Source organism: Bufo bufo, chromosome 4 (assembly GCF_905171765.1).
Source record: "Bufo bufo chromosome 4, aBufBuf1.1, whole genome shotgun sequence".
NCBI lineage: Eukaryota > Metazoa > Chordata > Amphibia > Anura > Bufonidae > Bufo > Bufo bufo.
In genome coordinates, this window is record NC_053392.1 from 250,398,713 (window position 1) to 250,422,250 (window position 23,538).

Genomic DNA, 23,538 nt, shown 5'->3' on the forward strand with positions numbered 1-23,538 from the left:
ATTGCCAGTTAAAAGAGCGCTTGCTCGTTCATAGAGTAATCGAAAGGCAGTATTACACAGGCAGATCATCGCTAACGAGCATTCATACAAAGACTTGCTGGCGATTATCTACCCGACTATATGCAAGTCTAAAACAGTCCTAGGAGCTGAAAACTGCACAGACATAAGAGGAGAGACACAAATCTGCCACTTAGACCCTTTTCACACGTCCTTGTGAATGGCCACCCTCAAAAGACAGACTAAGCCACACCCACGACCTGGTTAGGCCACGCCCATTCCCACTCCGCAGACTTTCTCCCTGCAGCTCATGTTCAGACAGCACAGTGCTGCTGTTGAAAAGGACATCCCTAAAACCTCTGGCCACCTTAGTCCTTGTACATGAAAAAAATTGCCAGTGTTTTATCTGTGACAGCGCCTGTAAAGGTCCATTTTCGGTCCTTGTGTTTGCTTTGTGCTCTCCATTTTGCATATGTTTTCCATTACACTGCTAGGCTGAAAAGGGGATTTGTATCTCCTGGCTTCAGTCAGTGAAAACCACTGACAGGGATGCCACCAGTGTTTTATGGCCCACAGACTTCAATGGGCGTTTTTGGTCCGCAACTTGAAGCAAAGTAGTGCATGTTACCACAGTCAGTGGAAAGCAAGCATGTGGGAACACATTAAAATCAGTGGATAACTGTGCTGTCTGTGGACAACATGGATAGCACACGTCCATGATTTCCTGATGTGTGAAAGAGGGATAAAGGTACTTTCACACTAGCGTTTTTCTTTTCTGGCACAGAATTCTGTCACAGGGCTCTATATTGGAAAAGAACTGATCAGGTACAGTACAGACCAAAAGTTTGGACACACCTTCTTATTCAAAGAGTTTTCTTTATTTTCATGACTATGAAGGCATCGAAACTATGAATTAACACATGTGGAATTATATACATAACAAACAAGTGTGAAACAACTGAAAATATGTCATATTCTAGGTTCTTCAAAGTAGCCACCTTTTGCTTTGATTACTGCTTTGCACACTCTTGGCATTCTCTTGATGAGCTTCAAGAGGTAGTCCCCTGAAATGGTCTTCCAACAGTCTTGAAGGAGTTCCCAGAAATGCTTAGCACTTGTTGGCCCTTTTGCCTTCACTCTGCGGTCCAGCTCACCCCAAACCATCTCGATTGGGTTCATGTCCGGTGACTGTGGAGGCCAGGTCATCTGGCACAGCACCCCATCACTCTCCTTCATGGTCAAATAGCCCTTACTTTCAAAGTTTTCCCAATTTTTCGGCTGACTGACTGACCTTCATTCCTTAAAGTAATGATGGCCACTCGTTTTTCTTTACTTAGCTGCTTTTTTCTTGCCATAATACAAATTCTAACAGTCTATTCAGTAGGACTATCAGCTGTGTATCCACCTGACTTCTCCTCAACGCAACTGATGGTCCCAACCCCATTTATAAGGCAAGAAATCCGACTTATTAAACCTGACAGGGCACACCTGTGAAGTGAAAACCATTTCAGGGGACTACCTCTTGAAGCTCATCAAGAGAATGCCAAGAGTGTGCAAAGCAGTAATCAAAGCAAAAGGTGGCTACTTTGAAGAACCTAGAATATGACATATTTTCAGTTGTTTCACACTTGTTTGTTATGTATATAATTCCACATGTGTTAATTCATAGTTTTGATGCCTTCAGTGTGAATCTACAATTTTCATAGTCATGAAAATAAAGAAAACTCTTTGAATGAGAAGGTGTTTTCAAACTTTTGGTCTGTACTGTATATCCCCATGCATTCTGAATGGAGAGCAATCTGTTCAGGATGCATCAGGATGTCTTCAGTTCAGTCTTTTTGACTGATCAGGCAAAAGAGAAAACCGCAGCATGCTACGGTTTTATCTCCGGCGAAAAAAACTGAAGACTTGCCTGAATGCCGGATCCGTCCCTCCGGTCTGCGCATGCGCAGACCGGTAAAAATGTGAAAAAAGATGCAAGACTGATCCGTCTGTCCGCATGACAAGCGGAGAGACGGATCCGTTCTTGCAATGCATTTGTGAGACGGATCCGCATTCAGATGCATCTCACAAATGCTTTCAGTCACATCCAGATCGGTGGATCCGGCAGGCACTGCCGCAAGTGTGACAATAGCCTAAGGCTTTATTTTTAGCTTTTCTTAGCTGAACAGTTTCCCAGCACTGTCTGCACACACTTCTAGAGAGTAAATCGAATGTATCTAACTGTGGTATGATCTCATGAAAGATTGTATTTCACAGACGCTGGATATTTCTCAAGGACAGGCTACAAAGATCTCTCTGTTAAATAATATGATGTTTAGTGGCCGCCATATACAGTTTTTCACCCATAATGAAGGTACCCATCAGCTGCACTATGCTGCCATCACTGAGGACAGCACCACTGGTTTCAGCAATAAATCTCCCCTCACCTGTAACTAGCAGCCAAGCTCCGGGAATGAGAAATATAACGTATAATACGGTTAAAGGGGTTCTGCACTTTGTTTGAACTGATGATCTATCCTCTGGATAGATCCTCAGCTTCTGATCGGCGGGGGTCAGACACCCCCGCCAATCAGCTGTTTGAGAAGGCAGCGGCGCTCCAGCAGTGAACAGAGCTTAGCCCCGCCCAGGCCAGTGATACTAGTCGTGACGTCACTGGGCCAGCGGTAAACAGTGAGAAGGCCGCGGTGCTGCTGGAGCGCCGTTGCCTTTTCAAACAGTTGATCGGCGGGGGTCCCGGGTGTCGGACCCCCGCCGGTCAGATGCTGATGATCTATCCAGAGGATAGATCATCAGTTAAAACAAAGTGCAGAACCCCTTTAACCGTCTTATCAATAAGAGTCAAAAACAATTATATTATAACATGCCCCAAAAGATATCCAAAAATGATTTCTTAGAGTTAAACCAATTGCTCATAACTTAAGTCCTTGTCCCCAGGAAGACTTACAATATAACTGTCCTACCTCAGGCATATTGAATAAAAAATGCATTGGAGAAACATTTCTCTAACATTTAACTACTGGGGTTTAAAAGGGGTCCTAAACCTTTGCTGAAACCACAGAGGTGTAGAGGAGCTTCTCAGAGCACGTTCATTGGCCGTGCTCGGCTTTTCCAGCTTACAGACTATGGATCTCTACTCCACTTGCTGAGCAGAGGTGATGAAGACAGAAAAGTGCAGGGCACTCAGATGCTGTGGATTCTGCAAAGGTTTAGGTCCTCTTTAAACGGTAGAATTTGGGCACAGAGAAAACCCCCCATACATGGGTCACCGGTAACTACGAGTGACATTTTTCTCCTGTCAATAAGTAACCTGCAAGTACAGCTCTTGATAATTATGGAGAACTTTATATTTCTGGTATGTTCCCAAGTTGTGCACTCTATCACCGTCTTGTCCTGTTAGACTAGATTCTGGTAAAATGAATCACTAAGCCAATGACCTATTCCACCCTTCAACAACCCTCCTTACACTCAAGAAGCAGACATTCTTTTTGATGCCTTTCACTGATAGGGTAGTGGCTTCAATGAGCTTACAAATTACAATAGTTACTCGTGAATAGTGATGAGCGAACTTGTGTTTTCAAGTTCGACGTACAAGGTTCAGGTTATCTAAGATTTCCGTTACGGTTTCCGCTACCAAGGACTATAACTTAGAAACATAGAATGTGTGGGCAGATAAGAACCATTTGGCCCATCTAGTCTGCCCAATATACTAAATACTATGAATTAGGGATCGACAGATTATCGGTTTTACCGATATTATCGTCCGATATTGAGGATTTTGACAGTTATCGGTATCGGCATCTATTTTGCCGATATACCGATAACGTATTGGGAACACAGAACGCGTTGCTGTCAGCGCTCTCCGTGTTCCCTCCGCAGCACAGGGGAGAAGGAAGCAGTGTCTCCCTCCCCCTGTGCTGCTGCTGCCGCCAATTAGAGGAGAGAGGACAAGAGAAGGGGCGGGGTTGTGGCCACCGCTCCACCAATGAAGATAAGTCTCTCATTCATTCATATACAGGAGGGGGGAACTGGCTGCAGTATCACATAGCCGGCTCCCGGCCTCTATGAGCTGTAGCTGCGATCTGCGGTAGTTAACCCCTTAGGTGCCGCGGATTGCAGCTACCGCTCATAGAGGCCGGGAGCCGGCTATGTGATTCTGCAGCCAGCTCCCGCCTCCTGTATATGAATTAATGAGAGATTTCTCTCCATTGGTGGCGCAGTGCGCCCCCCCAAGCCCCCCAGTATTAATCATTGGTGGCGCAGTGCGCCCCCCCCCCCCCCCCCCCCCCCATTAATCATTGGTGGCAGTGGCCACAGGATCCCCTCTCCCCTGCTACTCCGATCGGAGCCCCAGCTGTGTAATCCTGGGGCTCCGATCGGTTACCATGGCAGCCAGGACGCTATTGAAGCCCTGGCTGCCATGTTCAGCTCCATGCTGCTGTGTGCACAGAGCAGCAGGGACAGTGTGAGCTCCTATTCACCCTGATAGAGATCTATCAGTGTGAATAGGACAAGGGTTCTAGTCCCTAGGGGGCTAAAAGTTAGTAAAAAAAAAATATTAAGTATAAATGAAAAAGAAAGATTTACCAAAAAATAAAATAAAATACACGTTAACAATAATTTTCAGCAGATTTGTGTTGGAAATTTTTTTTTTTCCAAAAATGAAAATTCCCAGAATATTGGTATAAATTATCGGCTATCGGCCTGAAAGTTCACAAATTATCGGTATCGGCCCTAAAAAATCAATATCGGTCGATCCCTACTATGAATAGCCCCTGGCCCTATCTTATATGAAGGATGGCCTTATTCCTATCCCATGCATGCTTAAACTCCTCCACTGTATTTGCAGCTACCACTTCTGCAGGAAGGCTATTCCATGCATCCACTACTCTGTCCGTAAAGTAATACTTCCTGATATTACTTTTGAACCTTTGCCCCTCTAATTTAAAACTATGTCCTCTTGTAGCAGTTTTTCTTCTTTTAAATATTCTCTCCTCTTTTACCTTATTGATTCCCTTTATGTATTTAAAAGTTTCCATCATATCCCCTTTGTCTCGTCTTTCTTCCAAGCTATACATGTTAAGGTCCTTTAATCTTTCCTGGTAAGTTTTATCCTGCAATCCATGTTCTAGTTTAGTAGCTCTTCTCTGAACTCTCTCCAAAGTATCAATATCCTTCTGGAGATATGGTCTCCAGTACTGAGCACAATACTCCAAATGTGGTCTCACTAGTGCTCTGTAGAGCGGCATGAGCACCTCCCTCCTTCTACTGGTAATGCCTCTCCCTATACACAGACATATGGTCCGTGGTAGCGGAATCCATAACGGAATTCTTAGATAACCCGAACCTTGTACCCCAAACTTGAAAACACAAGTTTGCTTATCCCTACTCGTGGGTTGTCCCATTACATCAGCTCACTATGCTGCTGTTCAATTTCAATTCAACTCCATGAGACAGAGATAGGCGATTGCTTGGTCTCCCATAGAGTTAAATGGAACAGCAGCACTCATGCGTGTCCAATGCCCCCAGTGATCGGCAGGGGTCCCAGCTGCTGGACCCCCACCAATAAGACTTATCTCCTAACCTGTGAACAGAACCATCTCTAAGGCACTAAAAAGGGAATTCATACTGGATGTAACTTATGTGCAAGCTTTCATCATGAACCCACTGCAAAATCTGCATTGAAATAGGATGGGGTGAAATCCATGGTGCAAAACCACAGCATAAATTGACAAGATCTAGATATAAAATACACATTGAAGGTACAATTCAATGTGGATTGTATGCAGTGTGTGTGGGTAAATTCATAAAATCTCTCCCATTTTACTGCTACTGTATAAATACTGCTGATTCTCCAACCGCAATCCTGTGATGGAAATCCACAGCGTGTCCACACCATGAAAACATATGATCTGGGTAGAGAAATCTGAGCGAGCGATCATTGCCTGCTTATAGAAAGGATCCCCAGGAGCGTAAATTAAGAGACTTAAGGGTGGGCTCACACTAGCATTAGGGATTCCGTTATGGCTTATAACATGGTTATAACAGAAAATAACGGAATCCATAAGACGGAAGGACTGATCCGTTCTTCTGCCCATAGACTTGTATTATGACGGAATGCAAAACGGAAGCCTTTAAAAGGCATTCCGTTGGGTCTCCGTCCTAACTGAAGTCTATGGGAATCTAAACAGATCCGTCTTTGTCCCGTTATGCAAGACGGAAAACAAAGTCCTGTCGACAAGACTTTGTTTTCCGTCTTGCCTAACGGGACCCAGACGGATCCGTTATGTTTTCCCATAGACTTCTATTAGGACGGAGCAAAACAGAATGCCTCTTAAAGGCGTCCGTTTTGCATTCCATCATAATGCAAGTCTATGGGAATCAAAACGGATCCGTCTGGGTCCCGTTATGCAAGACGGAAAACAAAGTCTTGTCGACAGGACTTTGTTTTCCGTCTTGCATAACGGGACAAAGACGGATCCGTTATGCTTTCCCATAGACTTGTATTAGGACGGAAAGCAAACAGAATGTCTTTTAAAAGGCTTCCGTTTTGCATTCTGTGTGGGTATTCCGTTATTTTCCGTTCTAACCATGTTATAACAGAAAGCCATAACGGAATCCCTAACACTAGTGTGAGCCCACCCTAATGGAGTTACAACTTCTGAACAACTTTTATCTTTTGACAGAATTTTTCCTTTTTAATAGAAAACAAAAGTTAAGTTTTCTTTGGAAAACACAGACCTTATTTTGGAAGTTCAGTGTAAACAGCACTTAAAGGGGTGGTCCTTTTTTTTACTAATCCCTATTCTCAGGATAGGTCATCAATATCAGATCAGCTGTTTGAAGTGCTGCCTTCTCTGCTCTGTTTACCTGATCAAACTCCTTTACAAAGGGAACTTGTCACCATGAAAAGGCAATGTAATCTGCAGGCAGCATGTTACAGAGCAGGAGGGGCTGAGCAGATTGATGGAGAGTATGCAGTATAGGCTGAGTTCACATCAGCGTTCAGCCTTTCCGTTCTCCTGCTCCTATAACGGAAAGGCTGAACGCCGATGTGAACTCAGCCTAAGCTGTATTTCATTCATGTAACCCCTTAGTGACCAGCCTGTTTTTGGCCTTACTGACCAAGCGTTTCTTTTTTCATCATAGTGTTGCAAGAGCTATAATTTTTTTTATTTTTCTGTCTATATAGCGAGGGCTTGTTTTTTGTGGGAAAAGTTGTAGTTTTTAATGGTGCCATTTTGGGGTACACATAACTGATTTATTTTTATTAACTCTTTTTGGGAGGGAGATGGGGAAAAACAGCAATTCTGCCACTGCGTTTTTACGTTCTAAATTTTACAGCGTTTATCGGTCAGTACGATCACAGTGATACTAAATACATATTTTTTATTTTATTTATTTTGTTTACGTTTTTTTGCAATAAAACACCCTTTTTACAAGGAAAAAAAAAAGATTTTGCATTGCCGCATCCCAAGACCCATAACTTTTTTATTTTACTTTCTATGGAGTTGTGCGAGAGCTTGATTTTTGCAGGACTTGTATTTTTCATTGGTATCATTTTAGAGTGAATTACACTTTTTGATCGCTTGTTAAGTTTTTGGGTGGCAATTAAGAATAAATGAGCCATTCTATCATTTTTTTAATTTTTATTTTTTACAGCGTTTACCGTAGGGGATAATTTACATGATATTTATGTAGTCTGGGTCGTTACGGACGCAGCAATAGCAAACATATGGGGGCGATTATTTATTTTTTTGCAATTTTTTTTCATTGAAAATCGTATTTTCAGTGAAAAGAAAAAGTGTATAACAGATTATAACAGACAGTATTTTGATTGCTTTTAAAATGCACTGCATTTTAATGTCAATGCTATTCTGAAATTGACCAGCAGGCTGGTCTGGGACCTACATGAGACCCCAGCAAGCCTTCACACACATCGGCACTTCGCAATCGCATTTGCGGGGTGCCAATAGGACACAGAGGGAGTCTGCTCCCTCTGTCAGCACTTTACATGCGGTGGGCGCCATTGCCCATGGCATGTAAAGTGTTAAACAGCCCGGATCGGCACTTCTGCTGGTCCAGGCTGTTAAAGCAGGGCCGCGGCTCTCATGTGGGTCCCTACTCCCTGCTGCATGGGGGACCCATGCAAAGCTTAGGCTGGGCCGCCGCAAAAAAGCCGCAGCCTAGCCTTAGGCCCCTTAGTGACAGCCGTAAAAACATGTACGGGTGGTCACTAAGGGGTTAAATTCCTGCCTTCTATGACTGTGTATACATAGATTGCTGTCACTGATAAGACCGCCTACTTGATTTCAAAGCCCAGAATAATAAGTTTAACTGAAACTTTTCCCCATAAAACTACATATCTATCTGTTCAGCTCCTCCCATAACATGCTGCCTGTAGAATCCCCTGCATTTTTATGGTGACAGGTTCCCTTTAAATAAAGAAAAAGTTAAAAGGCAGGGATGGTGTTAAAACAGCAGACAAAGGTATACTCACCCGTTCAGGCCCCTCATTCTAAGCCTACCAGACACGCTTTTTCACATGATTGCAACAGTGATGTGTCTGTATACCACGCATGACTGCTGCAGTTGATCACTGGCATTAGTGATCTCATGCCGTTTAACAGCGAGGCCAGTGATTGGCTGCAGTGGACCTGTGCTATATACAGGACTTCATCACTGCACCCAGAATCATGATGTCATGGCTGCAGCAGTGGGGAGGATAGCAGCAGAGCAACGGAGTGGAAAGGGTATGAATGAATGAGTATAAGGGCTCATGCACACAGCCGTGTTTTTTGCCTGCATCCGATCCACATTTTTTGAAGGTCAGATGCGGATCCATTCACTTCAAGGGGGCTGCAAAAGATGCGGTATCAGTGTTTTAAGTATCCGCAATTTGCAGACCACATAAACTGCTACACCCGTGTGCATGAGCCCTAACTTTGTTTATTGCTTTTATAACTTACCTGCCTTTTACCATTTTTTTCTAAACTTTGACAATTCCTTTAAAGGAGAACCCTATACCCTACTCAGTGGGAACCTAATGAGACACTTACAACATATGCTGAGGATATGCTAAAACATCTAAGGTGGGATAATACCTTTAAAGGGGTTGTCCAGGAGTATCCAAGTTTTAACTGATGCTTGCAGCCTGCCTCCGCTATTGAAAGATGTCCACAAGAGGTGTGTTCACCTCTGAAGCCAGTGGTTGGCTGCAGCAGAGCAGGTGACCTCGACCATGTTGGAGGAAGTTAACAAGCCGCAGACTGAAAGCAGCAGCAGGGAGCAGGCAAGTAGGAATCTTTTACTAGTGGAAGCAGGCTGGGGGCATCCGTTAAAACTGGGGTATTCCCGGACAAGCCCTTTAAGCTGGATGCACACATGGCGTTTTCCTGGCAGGTTTTTATGCAGCTAAGCCAAGATCAGGAGTGGATTCAAAAGGAATGTGAAATATATGTAGGAAGGTCTTAGGGTACTTTCACACTCGCGTTTAGTGCGGATCAGTCATGGATCTGCACAGACGGATCCGTTCAGATAATACAACCGTCTGCATTCGTTTAGAACGGATCCTTTGTATTATCTTTAACATAGCCATGAAAAGGATCCGCTCAGAATGCATCAGTTTGCCTCCGTTCAGTCTCCATTCTGCTTTGGAGGCGGACACCAAGACGGTGCTTGCAGCGTTTTGGTGTCAGTCTGATGAAACTGAGCCAAACGGATCCGTCCTGACACACAATGAAAGTCAATGGGGATGGATCCGTTTTCTATGATACAATCTGGCACAATAGAAAACGGATCCGTCCCTTATTGACTTTCAGTGGTGTTCAAGACGGATCCGTTTTCTATTGTGCCAGAATGTGTCATAGAAAACGGATCCGTCCCCGTTGACTTTCATTGTGTGTCAGGACAGATCCGATTGGCTCAGTTTCATCAGACGGACACCAAAACGCTGCAAGCACCGTCTTGGTGTCCGCCTCCAAAGCAGAATGGAGACTGAACGGAGGCAAACTGATGCATTTTGAGCGGATCCTTTTCCATTCAGAAGGCATTAGGGCAAAACTGATCCGTTTTGGACCACTTGTGAGAGCCCTGAATGGATCTAACAAACGGAAACCGAAACGCGAGTGTGAAAGTAGCCTTATACGTCTTCCTGCTGGATCCACTTCTGCCTGTGTGATTTTAGCCTTATTCTGGCACGCAGAAAACAACCATTCTGTTATGAGGCTTGAAGGCCGCAAGTAACATGACCTGTGATGGTCTCTTCTTTCTCAGGCCCATGGGTACAAAGTCGCACATTATGAAACCAGAGCCATTCACTATTCATTGGCTGGCAGACATTTTTATGTAAAGATGCTGGTGCATACAGACAGCTGCTCAGTTATGTCTCTGCTATTCTCACACAGATGACCTGGCAAAGTCCCAAATCATTCAGACTTAATGTACAAGAGTGGCCTCTTCATGCAAAAATGTGGCTGTTCCGGTCCCTGCAGCACAATGGTTTGTTTCAGATGATGTCATGGTGTGGAGGATGGCCCGGAGGAGTTCTTAGAAGAACATAGGACTTTTTATGGACACCACATCCCCCCTGAGCACACACCCTCAGTAAATGGAGTCCTGCTGCAGAGACGCCTATGAGACAATGCAAGGACAATCTTTGTGAGGCTACAATTCAGAATAGCTGAAGGCAACAGGTCATCTTCCTACCAAGATATATGGAATGTGAATACACAAAGCAACTTGGGTAATAAATCACGAAGTTTTAGCTTTTATCAAATATATAAATACGTGCAGGGATGATGCCCAGTTAGAGCAGATTTCCGTCCCTGGGCTAGTAAGGCTTAAAGGGGTTGTCTCATCGCAGATAATGGGGGCATACCGCTAGTATATGCCCCAATTGTCTGATAGGTGCATGTCCCAGCAGTGGGACCCGCACCCATCTCCTAAACGGAGCAGGCCAAAGTGGTGGCTGGAGGATTCTGGTCCGGCCACCACCAATCACTCTCCCCATAGAAGTGGCATGACTGGCCACCGCTCCCATTCACTTCTATGGGCCCGATGGAAATAGCCGAGCCAGTGCTCGGCTATTTTCGGCAGCCCCATAGAAATGAATGGAGGGCGGCTGCACATGCGCAGTGTGCCTTGCACCACTTTCGGGGCTCCGTTCGGTGCCGCTTGTAGGCACATTGACATATTGGAGGACTGAAACAGTAGGGAACAAGTATGAATCTACTCTTCACAGATTCATATATGTCACTGTAATCCTGCCTGTAATGATGAGCAGGTAACTGCAGTAAAGTGATCTGTACCAACCAAGACGTGGCGCCTGTTATAAGGCTTAGTGTTCAGTATGGAAACTGCAGGATTATGCGTTTGTTTTTTTATATAAATATTAACATGCAAAATTAAAGACATAAGCAGTTATTTGATCTGTTATTTCCATCGGTTATTGTGAGCACAAACCAGGTGCGGGTCAAAAACACAGGACAGGAGGAAATCTTTCCATTACACCTGATCTCTGTGTAGCCTCCACTATTGGTTTGGGCTCACAAAAACTGATGGAAATAACTGATCAAATAACTGAAGTGTGAACTAGGCCTTAGCCACGTCCATAGTACTCGAGATCCATTCCTCCAGTCACCAGCTCAGGGAATATGAAAGGCTTGATTTCCATTCTTCATCGCCACAATATTAGTTATACCATCACACAAAGGTAAATGCGTTGCGGTATATCTTCACACCCAAATAAAGCTGAATTGTATTGTGAATTGGGAATATTAAAACATAACATTTACTAGATCATTTAAAATAAATACCACTGGGTGAGAAACATCAAAAACATACACCTCCACTGTAGCATAAAGGTCTGTGGAGGATGGTTCTGGTATTGTGTGAAAAAACCGGAACCGGTGTGACCAAGGTGCTGATGTCTATAGGCAGTGTCGACACGCCTGTACAACCCTATTATGTCTTTCCTACCTATATAGGGGTAGGGGCTGTAATGAACATCTGCCTAGCACACATGGAGCACCCGCCCCGACAGGGGCGACCCCATACCAATCCTGTCCCTCAGTATGGGCCTTGTGCTATACTAAGCCCTAATTACAAAGCCCTACATGCCATGTTTCGGTCCTAGACTCCAGACCTCATCAGGGGACTTCACAGAAGTATTCAGGGATAATGAAAGAAGATCGTTTTAGCCTCCTACTTTCAATCCGGATGCACAATCAGTCGTATCCGAGCCTTAGCATGGGAAGTGTCCCATGTAAGTGCTGTGTCTCACCTCAAACAGTGGCGATTTGGGTGAGCCATTCTTCATCGCCACCTATTATCCTCCTATTTAGCTCCTGTTTGCTGCCATCACTGAGGGCAGCACAATGTAGTGACAGAGCCGCTGATTTCAGAGGCCTGTCACTCCTGTGATGCCATTCATTAGTTTTAGACCTCCTGCACACATTGGGCCAGATTTATCATGACTCTGACAGCTCACTCCACTTTAACATATGGCTAAAGTCAGTTTTAGCCAAGTCAGATTTATGATCGGCCCTTTAAGACTGTGATAAATGTGGTTTGACGGTAGCAGTTTATCCGTCAGTAAGCAGCTTTACAAAAGTCGCACATCTTTACGAAAAAGTCGCACGTTTTTATGAAAAAGTCGCATGTTCTATTAAAAAGTCTCATAAGATAAGCATGGTCCTCACTGGAGTGAAATTGGGACTTTTTTGCGACTTTTTTGCGACTTTTTTGCGACTTTTTTAAATAGTCCCAATAGTAAATCTGTCTAGAGATTCATTTACATAAGAAGACACGCCCACTTTCAGAAAACTGGCGAGCATAGTGCAGAGCAGAAAAAAGTCGCAAATTTGTGCGCAGTTTTAGCGTTTGGGACTTTTTTGGGACTTTTTCACTCCATTATTCTGACCTGAGCTAATGATAAATCTGGCCCATTGAGTTTTTCTGCATGGATTGCCGCCCAGAAGAACCACTGCGTAGTAGAGTATCAGCAAGGTATAGGAGATTTTTTCTGTGCGGAAATTGACCTGCCGTGCGGATTTCCAAATCTGCAGAATTATGTTGGTGGTTTTAGCTGCGGATTTCATCCTTTTGTAATGAAGAGTGGATCTGCGTAAAAAAAAACCCCATCAAATCCGCACCAAAAACCACTGTTAGACATTGCGGATATGGTGCAGAAACGCACAGATCTTCTGCATGTTGACCTACACCCGTGTGCAGGTACCCTTAGAGAGCTGACCTGCTAAAGCCCGCAGCGCACGCCGTCACTGCGAGGGAGAGGAGTCTGATGAAGCACGCTGCACCCACCTCTAGACGAAGAGTGAGTTTTCTTTCCTGCTGTCCCTATACCGTTCACCGCTATGTAGATGGGAGAACGTCTACGCTATTCTTGTTTCTTTAACCACTTCCAGACCGGGACATTTACCCCCTTCCTAAGCAGGCCTAAATTTGCTAATCTGACATGTCTCACTTTATGTGGTAATAACTTTGGAACACTTTTACTTATACAGGCCATTCTGAGATTGTTTTCTCGTGACACTTCATGATAGTGGTAAATTTAGTCAATATTTTTCAAAAAAAAATAAAATAAAATCTACTAAAAAATTTGGAAAAATTTGCAACTTTACAAATGTCAATTTTTGTCTGCTTTTAAGGGTGCATTCACACAACCGTATAAACTGATCCGCATCCATGCGGACCCATTCATTAAAAAAAATATGGAGCATGTCCTATTCTTGTTGCGAACAAGAATAGGCATTCTCTATAGAGCGCCCGCCATTTGCGGACCGCAAAACGCGGAACGCACGCGGCCGGTATCAGTGTTTTGTGGATCCACAATTTGCAGACCGCAAAATACTTATAGTCGTGTGAATACACCCTAAGGCCTCTTTCACACTTGCGTTGTTGGGATCCGGCATACACTTCCGTTGCCGAAAGGTGCCCGCCGGATCCGGAAAAACGCAAGTGTACTGAAAGCATTTGAAGACGGAACCGTCTTCCAAATGCTTTCAGTGTTACTATGGCACCCAGGACGCTATTAAAGTCCTGGTTGCCATAGTAGGAGCGGGGAGCGGGGGAGCGGTATACTTACAGTCCGTACGGCTCCCGGGGCGCTCCAGAATGACGTCAGAGCGCCCCATGCGCATGGATGACGTGATCCATGCGATCACGTGATACATGCGCTTGGGGCGCCCTGACGTCACTCTGGAGCGCCCGGGGAGCCGCACGGAAGGTAAGTACATGGCTCCCCCGCTCCCCGCTACACTTTACCATGGCTGCCAGGACTTTAGCGTCCCGGCAGCCATGGTAACCATTCAGAAAAAGCTAAATGTCGGCTCCGGCAATGCGCCGAAACGACGTTTAGCTTAAGGCCGGATCCGGATCAATGCCTTCCAATGGGCATTCATTCCGGATCCGGCCTTGCGGCAAGTGTTCCGGATTTTTGGCTGGAGCAAAAAGCGCAGCATGCTGCGGTATTTTCTCCGGCTAAAAAACGTTCCGTTCCGGAACTGAAGACATCCTGATGCATCCTGAACGGATTTCTCTCCATTCAGAATGCATTAGGATAATCCTGATCAGGATTCTTCCGGCATAGAGCCCCGACGACGGAACTCTATGCTGGAAGACAAGAACGCAGGTGTGAAAGAGCCCTAAGACAGATAGTGATGCCTCAAAATATTCATTAACATTTCCCATATGTCTACTTTATGTTGGCATCATTTTGGTAATGTAATTTTATTCTTTTAGGACGTTAGAAGCTTTAGAATTTTAGAAGCAATTCTTGAAATTTTTAGGAAAATTTCCAATGTCAACTTTTTTAAGGAGCAGTTCAGGTCTGAAGTCACTTTGTGGGGCTTACATAATAGAACCAACCCATAAATGACCCTATTTTAGAAACAACACCCCTCAAACTATTCAAAACTAGTTTTAGAAATGTTGTTAACCCTTTAGGTATTCCATAGGAATTAAAGCAAAATAGAGGTGAAATTTCAAAATTTAACTTTTTGGCAGATTTTCCATTTTAAACATTTGTTTTCTGGAACACATGAAGGGTTAACAACAAAACAAACCTCTATTTATTACCCCGATTCTGCAGTTTGCAGAAACACCCCATAAGTGGTCGTATACCGCTGTTTGGGCACATGGCAGGGCACAGAAGGCAAGGAGCGCCATATGGTTTTTGGAGGGCAGATTTTGATAAAGTGGTCTATGGGCACCATGTTGCATTTTAAGAGACCCTGAGGTTCCCCCACAGTGAAAACCCCCAAAAAGTGACCACATTTTGTAAACTACACCACCCAAGGAATTTCTAAGATGTGTAGCAAGCACTTCAATCAACAGGAGGTGTTTAATTTAATTTTTTAATACTTGGGTGTGCAAATGAAAAAAAAAATTTCTTCATTTTACAAGAAACTTTTTCCCAAAAAATAACAGGAGAATATCCCCCCACAATTTGCAAACCACTTTCTCCTGAATTACAGTAAGACCCCAACTGTGGTCGTAAACTGTTATTCGGGGATACGACGGGGCTCAGAAGGGAAGGAGCGGCTTCTGGATTTTCGAACATGGAATTTTATGTCATGGTTTTTAACAGCGATAACTTTTTTTTATTTTTTGTTGAATGAGCTGCGTGAGGGTTTATTTTGTGTGGGACAAGCTGTAGTTTTTATTGGCACCATTTTGGGGTACATTTGGCTTTCTGGTTGCTCATATAATTTTTGGGGAGCTGAAGTCACAAAAAAGCTGTTTGGTGTCATTTTTCCAATTTTTTTTTATACCGTTTACTTGATGGAGTAGATCATGTGATATTTTTATAGATCCGGTCATTACGGACACGACGATATCAAATATGTCTTTTTTTTTTTTTTTTTACGTTTTACAAAATAAAAACATTTTTAGAAGAAAAAAAATATCATGTTTTTGTGTTAGCAAATAACTTAGAGCCATATTTTTTTCATTTTTCTGGCTATATAGTCTTGTGAGAGTGCTTGTTTTTTGCGGGACGAGGTGACGTTATTATTGCTACCATTTTGGGGTACATACGACTTTTTGATTGATTGATATTATGTTTTTTGTGAGGTGACTAATAAAAAGCTGTTTTGGCATAATTAAATATTTTTTTTTACACCGTTCACTTGATGGGGTAGATCATGTGATATTTTTGTAGAGCAAATTGTAACGGACCTTCTATCTTCATTCAGCAGGACCTGCGCTGACGTCACCACGCTCACCACGTGTGAGCGCAATTACGTCATCAAAGGTACTTTTGCAGGTCCTGAAAGAACAACAAAGAGGAGGTTCCTGGCTGCGCGATCAAGTGGATGAGGCGAGTTATGTTTTTATTATTTTTTAACCCTCAATGGACATTTGACTTTGCATTCTGTATTAAAGAATGCTATTATCTTCCATTATAACCATGTTATAATAGAAAATAATAAAATCTACAAAACACAAACCCAAACTTCAGAGAAGAAGTCCAGGTTCGGGTCTGGATACCACATTAATTTTTTTTTCTCACGCACGTGCAAAACGCATTGCACTCGCACAGAAAAAACTGAGCAACGGAATGAAATCACAGCCAAAACTGACTGAAATTGCGTGCCTACTCGTGCGGGTTCCCCGCAATGCACCCGGCCCTTACCCGCGTGAAAGAGGCCCTAGGGTCCATTCACACGAACGCATGGCCTCCGGCCGTGTGAACTTCGTGCTACGGATGTGGACCCACTGACTTGAATGGGTCTGGGATCTGAAAAATATAAGACATGTCTTATCTTTTGCGGTGCAGAGGCACGGACCCGAAAGCCCACGGACGTGGTCCGCAACATGGGCACGGAGGCCATATGCTCAAGTGAATGGATCCTAAAGCCTGGAAAAAACCTGAAATGGCCACTTCTGTCATTTCAACAAACTTTGCATAAATAGTACAGGTGAGCATCAGAAACTATGTATTATATGTTATCAGAGAAAAATGCCTCTTTCTCCCCCCACCCTATCATAAACTAACATTCTCTGCTAAGTTGGGGCTATCAGCTCACTGAAGGATGTTGCCCATAGTGGTCTATGGAAGGGGATGTGTGAGGAACAGTGATAGACACAAAAAAAAATGGCTTATTTAAAATTGTAAAGTGCTGCAGAATATTTTGGCGCTAGAGTTAGACTAAGGCATTATTCTCTGATATATTACAAAGTTTCTTCATCTGCACTATTGATTTACGCACAGTTTGTTGAAACGACAGTGACCATGGTACAGCTACATGGCAACATTTGTTGTGCAACTTCCTGTCACAGAAAAGTTGTGCGACTTTTTTTTGTAATGATAGTCAATGGTGTCGGAATGCGACCTGCTACAACTGCGACACGACTGGTTGGATTTTTTGAGAGTTGCGTTGCAGCATGTTGCATTGTGACACATACAAAAAAGTTGCACGACTTTTCTGTGACAAGAAATTGCATGTCGCCAAACTTCAGAAAGTGGCATTTATCATGTAGGCAAAGTTAAAGAGGATCTTTCACCAGTTCTGACATATTGGACATGTGATATCACTCATTTTTTATTTTTGTGGACTTCTCCATTCCCCCGCTGTGAACCCGGTTCCGATTTCCCACCCTGTATGTAAATCCATGTTGTCGGTACAGAGAGGAGGAGATGGCCGTGTTTCTCCAGGGGAGTCTCCTTCTCCAGTCCATTAGAGTAGCATGTCACAGCCAGAGAGAAAAAAATATCTCACCTTCTCCCTTTTTCTAGTCAATGTCACATATTGTGGTTCTGTCCCGTTCTCACATGTTTTTAGAGGCTGGCTCCCGTAAAATGGAGAATCTCTCTAGTGCCCTCTCTTATTTCTCCATTACAATACTGTGATCAACTGACAGGCAGTGTCCTGGAGAAGAAATGCTAATTCTGCAACTTCGGCATACCAGAAAAAATATGCTGCCCCTTTCAACATGTCCCAGCTAGTAAAAATATTTCACCAAATAACTGAAGGGGAAATTCCAGTTTTCTGAAGAAAAATAAAAATCTGAAGATGGAGTCACAGATGACTCCTGAGCTGAACAGTTACATAATATTTCATATGACTTACAGAAATTGGATTTCATACCCATTTTCTATTCAAGAAATCTTGCCGTTTTCAAGTAAAGCAAGAAAACTGGTTGTTTTTTCCAGTCTTGTCCCTCTTCCCCTTCCCCCCGGCAGGCTGTTTCGAAGATTAAACTCAGGGAAGGGCATGGTCACCAGAGTCATCAGCCTTAGGGTGCAGTCACATGACCAGATCAGTTTTGCGTTCCGCAAAATAATGCTGATCCATGTGCATCTCACACAGACAATAGACCCGTTCTATCATTTGCGTCTCAGCCACACGGATGACATGCAGTGCGCCCTCCATTAATTTCCCCACTTTGTTCTCGTTCGATCAGACAATCGGGGTATATCCTAGTGATATGCCCCCATTGTATGTGATGGCAAAACCCCTTTAAGATCTCAGAAATACCCTTTAACTGCTCATTTGCATATGGATTAAAAGTAGGGATCGACCGATATTGATTTTTTAGGGCCGATACCGATAATTTGTGAACTTTTAGGCCGATAGCCGATAATTTATACCGATATTCTGGGAATTTTCATTTTTGAGAAAAAAAAAAATTCCTACACAAATCTGCTGAAAATTAATATGTTTATTGTTAATGTGTATTTTTTTTTGTTTATTGTTAATGTGTATTTTTTTTTTTATAAATCTTTTTCATTTATACTTAATATTTTTGTGTTTTTTTTTTTTTACTAACTTTTAACCCCCTTAGGGACTAGAACCTTTGTCCTATTCACCCTGATAGATCTCTATCAGGGTGAATAGGATCTCACACTGTCCCTGCTGCTCTGTGCATAGTGCACACAGCAGCATGGAGCTTACCATAGCAGCCAGGGCTTCAATAGCGTCCTGGCTGCCATGGTAACCGATCGGAGCCCCAGGCTTACACAGCTGGGGCTCCGATCGGAGGAGCAGGGGAGAGGGGATCCTGTGGCCACTGCCACCAATGAGTAATACTGGGTGAGGGGGGGGGCGCACTGCGCCACCAATGTTTTTACTATTGGCCGGGATTGGGATGGGGGTGGGGGGCGCACTGCGCCACCAATGATTAATACTGGGGGGCTTGGGGGGGCGCACTGCGCCACCAATGAAGATAAGTCTCTCGATCATTCATATACAGGAGGCGGGAGCTGGCTGCAGAATCACATAGCCGGCTCCCGACCTCTATCAGCGGTAGCTGCGATCCGCGGCACCTGAGGAGTTAACTACCGCGGACCGCAGCTATTGCTCATAGAGGTCGGGAGCCGGCTATGTGATTCTGCAGCCAGCTCCCGCCTCCTGTATATGAATGAATGAGAGGCTTATCTTCATTGGTGGCGCAGCGGCCACAGCCCCTCCCCTCCTCTTATGTTCTATCCCCTCATTGGCGGCAGCAGCAGCACAGGGGGAGGGAGACACTGCTTCCTTCTCCCCTGTGCTGCGGAGGGAACACAGAACGCGCTGAGAGCAGCGCGTTCTGTGTTCCCCATACGTTATCGGTATATCGGCAAAATTGATGCCGATAACGTTCAAAATCCTCAATATCGGCCGATAATATCGGCCAAACCGATAATCGGTCGATCCCTAATTAAAAGTACAGTACTTGTTCTCCAGAATGAAGCAAAGGATAGCTTAGTGAAAGGTATCATTACATTCAGCTGAGCTAGCCCTAAGGCATTATGCCTGGATAGAACTGTGAATTTCCTGGTGACTAACTACCTTTAAGACCTTATGCACACAACCAGGTGCCGACCGTGCCAGTGCTGCGGTCTGCAATGCATGGGCACTGACTGTGTCTGCCATCTGCGGACACGGACCCACTTACTTGAATAGGGTCTGCGATCCACACAATAAAAGTAGTGCATGCACTACTTTTTTACGGAACGAGTGGAAAACTATGGAGTGCTTCTGTGGGCTTCCCTTCCACACCGCACAGTCCTGTGCATGAGGCCTAATATAGTTACACCATCCTAGGATGTGCGTTTGCTTTGTTTCAGTGTTTATGTAACACGTCTTGTCCTCTGTGATTATTACTGCTTCTTGAGGGTTCTTTTTTGCTTTCTTCTGGATTAGCTATGCAGGACAACAGGCTAAACTGGATGGAGGGTTCAGCATGACAAACCACATTACTCCATATCTGTGCAGATAGAGATACTGGCAGGTAACCTGTTCATACAGTTTTATCTGCACTACGTGCATTTTTTGCCTTGACTATTGTACAAAAGAAGTATAAAATGACGATTTTCTGGGTCACCCCTATTTCCACAAAGATTGCAAGCTCTTGGGACCAGGGTCCTCACATCTATTGCTTGATTTGTTGATTTGTTTATTGGGTTATATTCACATCTGTGTCAGAGGTTCCCTTTGGGGCCTTTGCTGCAGATTTAAGTAAAATCTGGACAAAATAGCACAGCATGTTTCCCAATTCTGGCAAATGCCGGGCTCCCTAACAAAATCCCATCAGAGCCCCTTTATCGTCAAAGGGGTCCATCGGGTGCTGCTCATATTCATAAGGCGTCACCATTGTTTTAGCTTTTCTGTCCCTAGAACAGAAAAACTGTCTCAGATGTGAATGCAGCTGTGAGGGTGCATTCACACGACTGTATGTATTTTGCGGTCTGCAAAAAAAAAAAAAAAAGAAATTACAGACGACATCCGTGCTGCATCCGTTTTTGTGCGGATCCACTGTAACCATGCCTATTCTTGCCTACAAAATGGACAGGAATAGCACATGCTCTATATTTTTTGCGGCATTATGGAACAAACGGATGCAGACAGCTGTGTGGTTTTTTTTTTGCGGACCCATTGAAATGGGTGCGTCCGCATCCAATTAGCAAAAAATCCGGATCAGACGCGGACCAAAAATACGGTCCTGTGAATGGGGCCTAAAGGGGTATTCCGCTAATTCCAAGCTATCACTCAGATAGGGGATAATTATTAGATTGGTGAGACCCCTATTGATCACAAGAACAGGGGCCCCATAGCCCACTTGCACTGCCACTTCAATCGTCTGTATGGGACCCGCCAGAAGTAGTTGAGCACTGATCTCTGCTATCTCAGGCTGTCCCATAGAGATCAATGGATGTGAAAACCGCATCACTGAAATACAGCATTCTATTACAAAACAACTTGTGGCCTTGCGTGCCGTTTACACACGTCAATGTAAGAACACACACCCTAAAGGCTCAAAATTATGCAGGAAAAACCACTCGTTTGCTTGCAGGTTGCTTCTAACAACTCCAATTTTATAATTAAAAAACAAAACAAAAAAAAAAACACAACACTTCTTTACTGGAAATAGAGCATCTAGGAGCTCTGTCTTTCATCTATACAAACATCTTGGCTCCCGCCCTTATCCCCTCCAGTAGCACACATACAAGAGCACAATCACATCGCCAAGTAGAAATTACAGTGTGGCCACAGTTCAAAGCATGACCTCAACAGAAAACCAGCTAGGAGGCTCCCGCGAGCTCGGCTACTTTCACATTTCATACATTTCTCTCTGAAGCGTTACAACATGCACGAAAAAAGCTCAGCAGCAAACGCACTGAACATGAACTAATCGAGCTTGGAAAGAAGCATTTCACACTAACATACTGCAGCTCACAGCACTCTGTGTCCCATTGTCAAGAAATCTACCACAGGGAAACTCCACCCGAAAATAACGCCACCGTGTTCTATTCACAAAACACAACTTGGGGGTCCAACCTGTGTAACTCATGTTACACAGCTGTAATGAGGACCCTAACCGATCACAAGAACATGGGCCCCATATCGAGTTAGCGGACACGGACATACGCAATTGCCACCTGCTCAATTCCCTGCCGTTCGAGACATTAAGTCCAGGACTGCAGAGATGAAATCACAGTTTACTTCTCTTGACCGCTGCAGCCATTCACTGGTCTCTGCAGTCAATTAGAGTAGTCATACACATCATCACTGCGGCATCAGTCTCACTATAAGTCATGACATACTCGAGTACCTCACATGACAGCTGTGGCCAGTGATTGACTGCTGCGATCATGAGGAATAGTCAGTTATGTCATCCCTAAAGCACTGGAAACAAAGACCACCAGAATTGAGACATGGGAACACCCTGCGATTTTGCAAGTTCTCCCACTTCGAAATCATGGAGGGGTCTGAAATTCACATTGTAGGTGCATTCCCACTCTGAGAGACAGAATAAAAAAATTAAAAAAATCTGGCAATCACAGTGTATGATTTTAACAATTTGTCTTGCACATAAGTATTTTAACACCTGAGAAACAGCAAGAATTTTGGCTCTCAAAGACCTGTTACTGTGCCTTTAAAAAGTCCACCTCTACTCAACTCAATCTAACTTAGTAGCACCTGTCTGAGCTCTTTAAAGACCCCTGTCCACCCCACAGTCAGTCATACACCAACTACTACCATCGGGCAAGACCAAAGAGCTGTCAAAAGACACCAGAGACAAAATTGTGGACCTCCACAAGGCTGGAAAGGGCTACGGGGCAATTGCCAAGCAGCTTTGTGAAAATAGATCAACTGTTGGAGAAATTGTTGGAAAATGGAAGAGGCTAAAGACGACTGTCAGTCTCCCTCGGACTGGGGCTCCATGCAAGATCTCCCCTCGTGGGGTATCACTGATGATAAGAAAGGTGAGGAATCAGCCCAGAACTACAAGGGAGGAGCTGGTCAATGACATGAAGAGAGCTGGGACCACAGTTTCAAAGGTCACTGTCGGTAGAAAACTACACCGTCATGGTTTCAAATCATGCACTGCACAGAAGGTTCCCCTGCTCAAGTCATCACAGGTCCAGGCCCGTCTGAAGTTTACCAATGACCATCTGGATGATCCAGAGGAGGCATGGGAGAAAGTCATGTGCTCAGATGAGACCAAAGGAGAACTTTTTGGTCTAAACTTCACTCGTCGTGTTTGGAGGAAAAAGAAGGATGAGTTGCATCCCAAGAACAGCATCCCTACTGTGAAGCTTTTCTGCGAAGGGAACAGGACGACTGCACTGTATTAAGGAGAGGATGAATGGGGCCATTTATTATGAGATTTTGAGCAACAACCTCCTTCCCTCAGTCAGAGCATTGAAGAGGAGTCGTGGCTGGGTCTTCCAACATGACAACGACCCGAAGCACACAGCCAGGATAACCAAGAAGTGGCTCCGTAAGAAGCATATCAAGGTTCTGGAGTGGCCTAGCCAGTCTCCAGACCTAAATCCAATAGAACATCTTTGAAGGATGCTGAAACTCTGTGTTGCTCAGCGAAAGCCCCGAAACCTGACAGATCTAGAGGAGATCTGTGTGGAGGAGTGGGCCAAAATCCCTGTTGCAGTGTGTGCAAACCTGGTCAAGAACTACAGGAAACGTCTGACCTCTGTAATTGCAAACAAAGGCTTCTGTACCAAATAGTAAGGGCTCTTTCACACTTGCGTTGTTCTGTTCCTGCATAGAGTTCCGTCGTCGGGGCTCTATGCCG

General features: G+C 44.2%; 1 protein-coding gene across 7 annotated transcripts in view; it reads right to left on the bottom strand.

Moving 5' to 3' along the window:
- Positions 1-23,538, bottom strand: part of LRCH3 (leucine rich repeats and calponin homology domain containing 3) — a 98,439-nt gene that overhangs the window by 60,405 nt on the left and 14,496 nt on the right. The gene's annotated exons all lie outside the window — the stretch shown is intronic.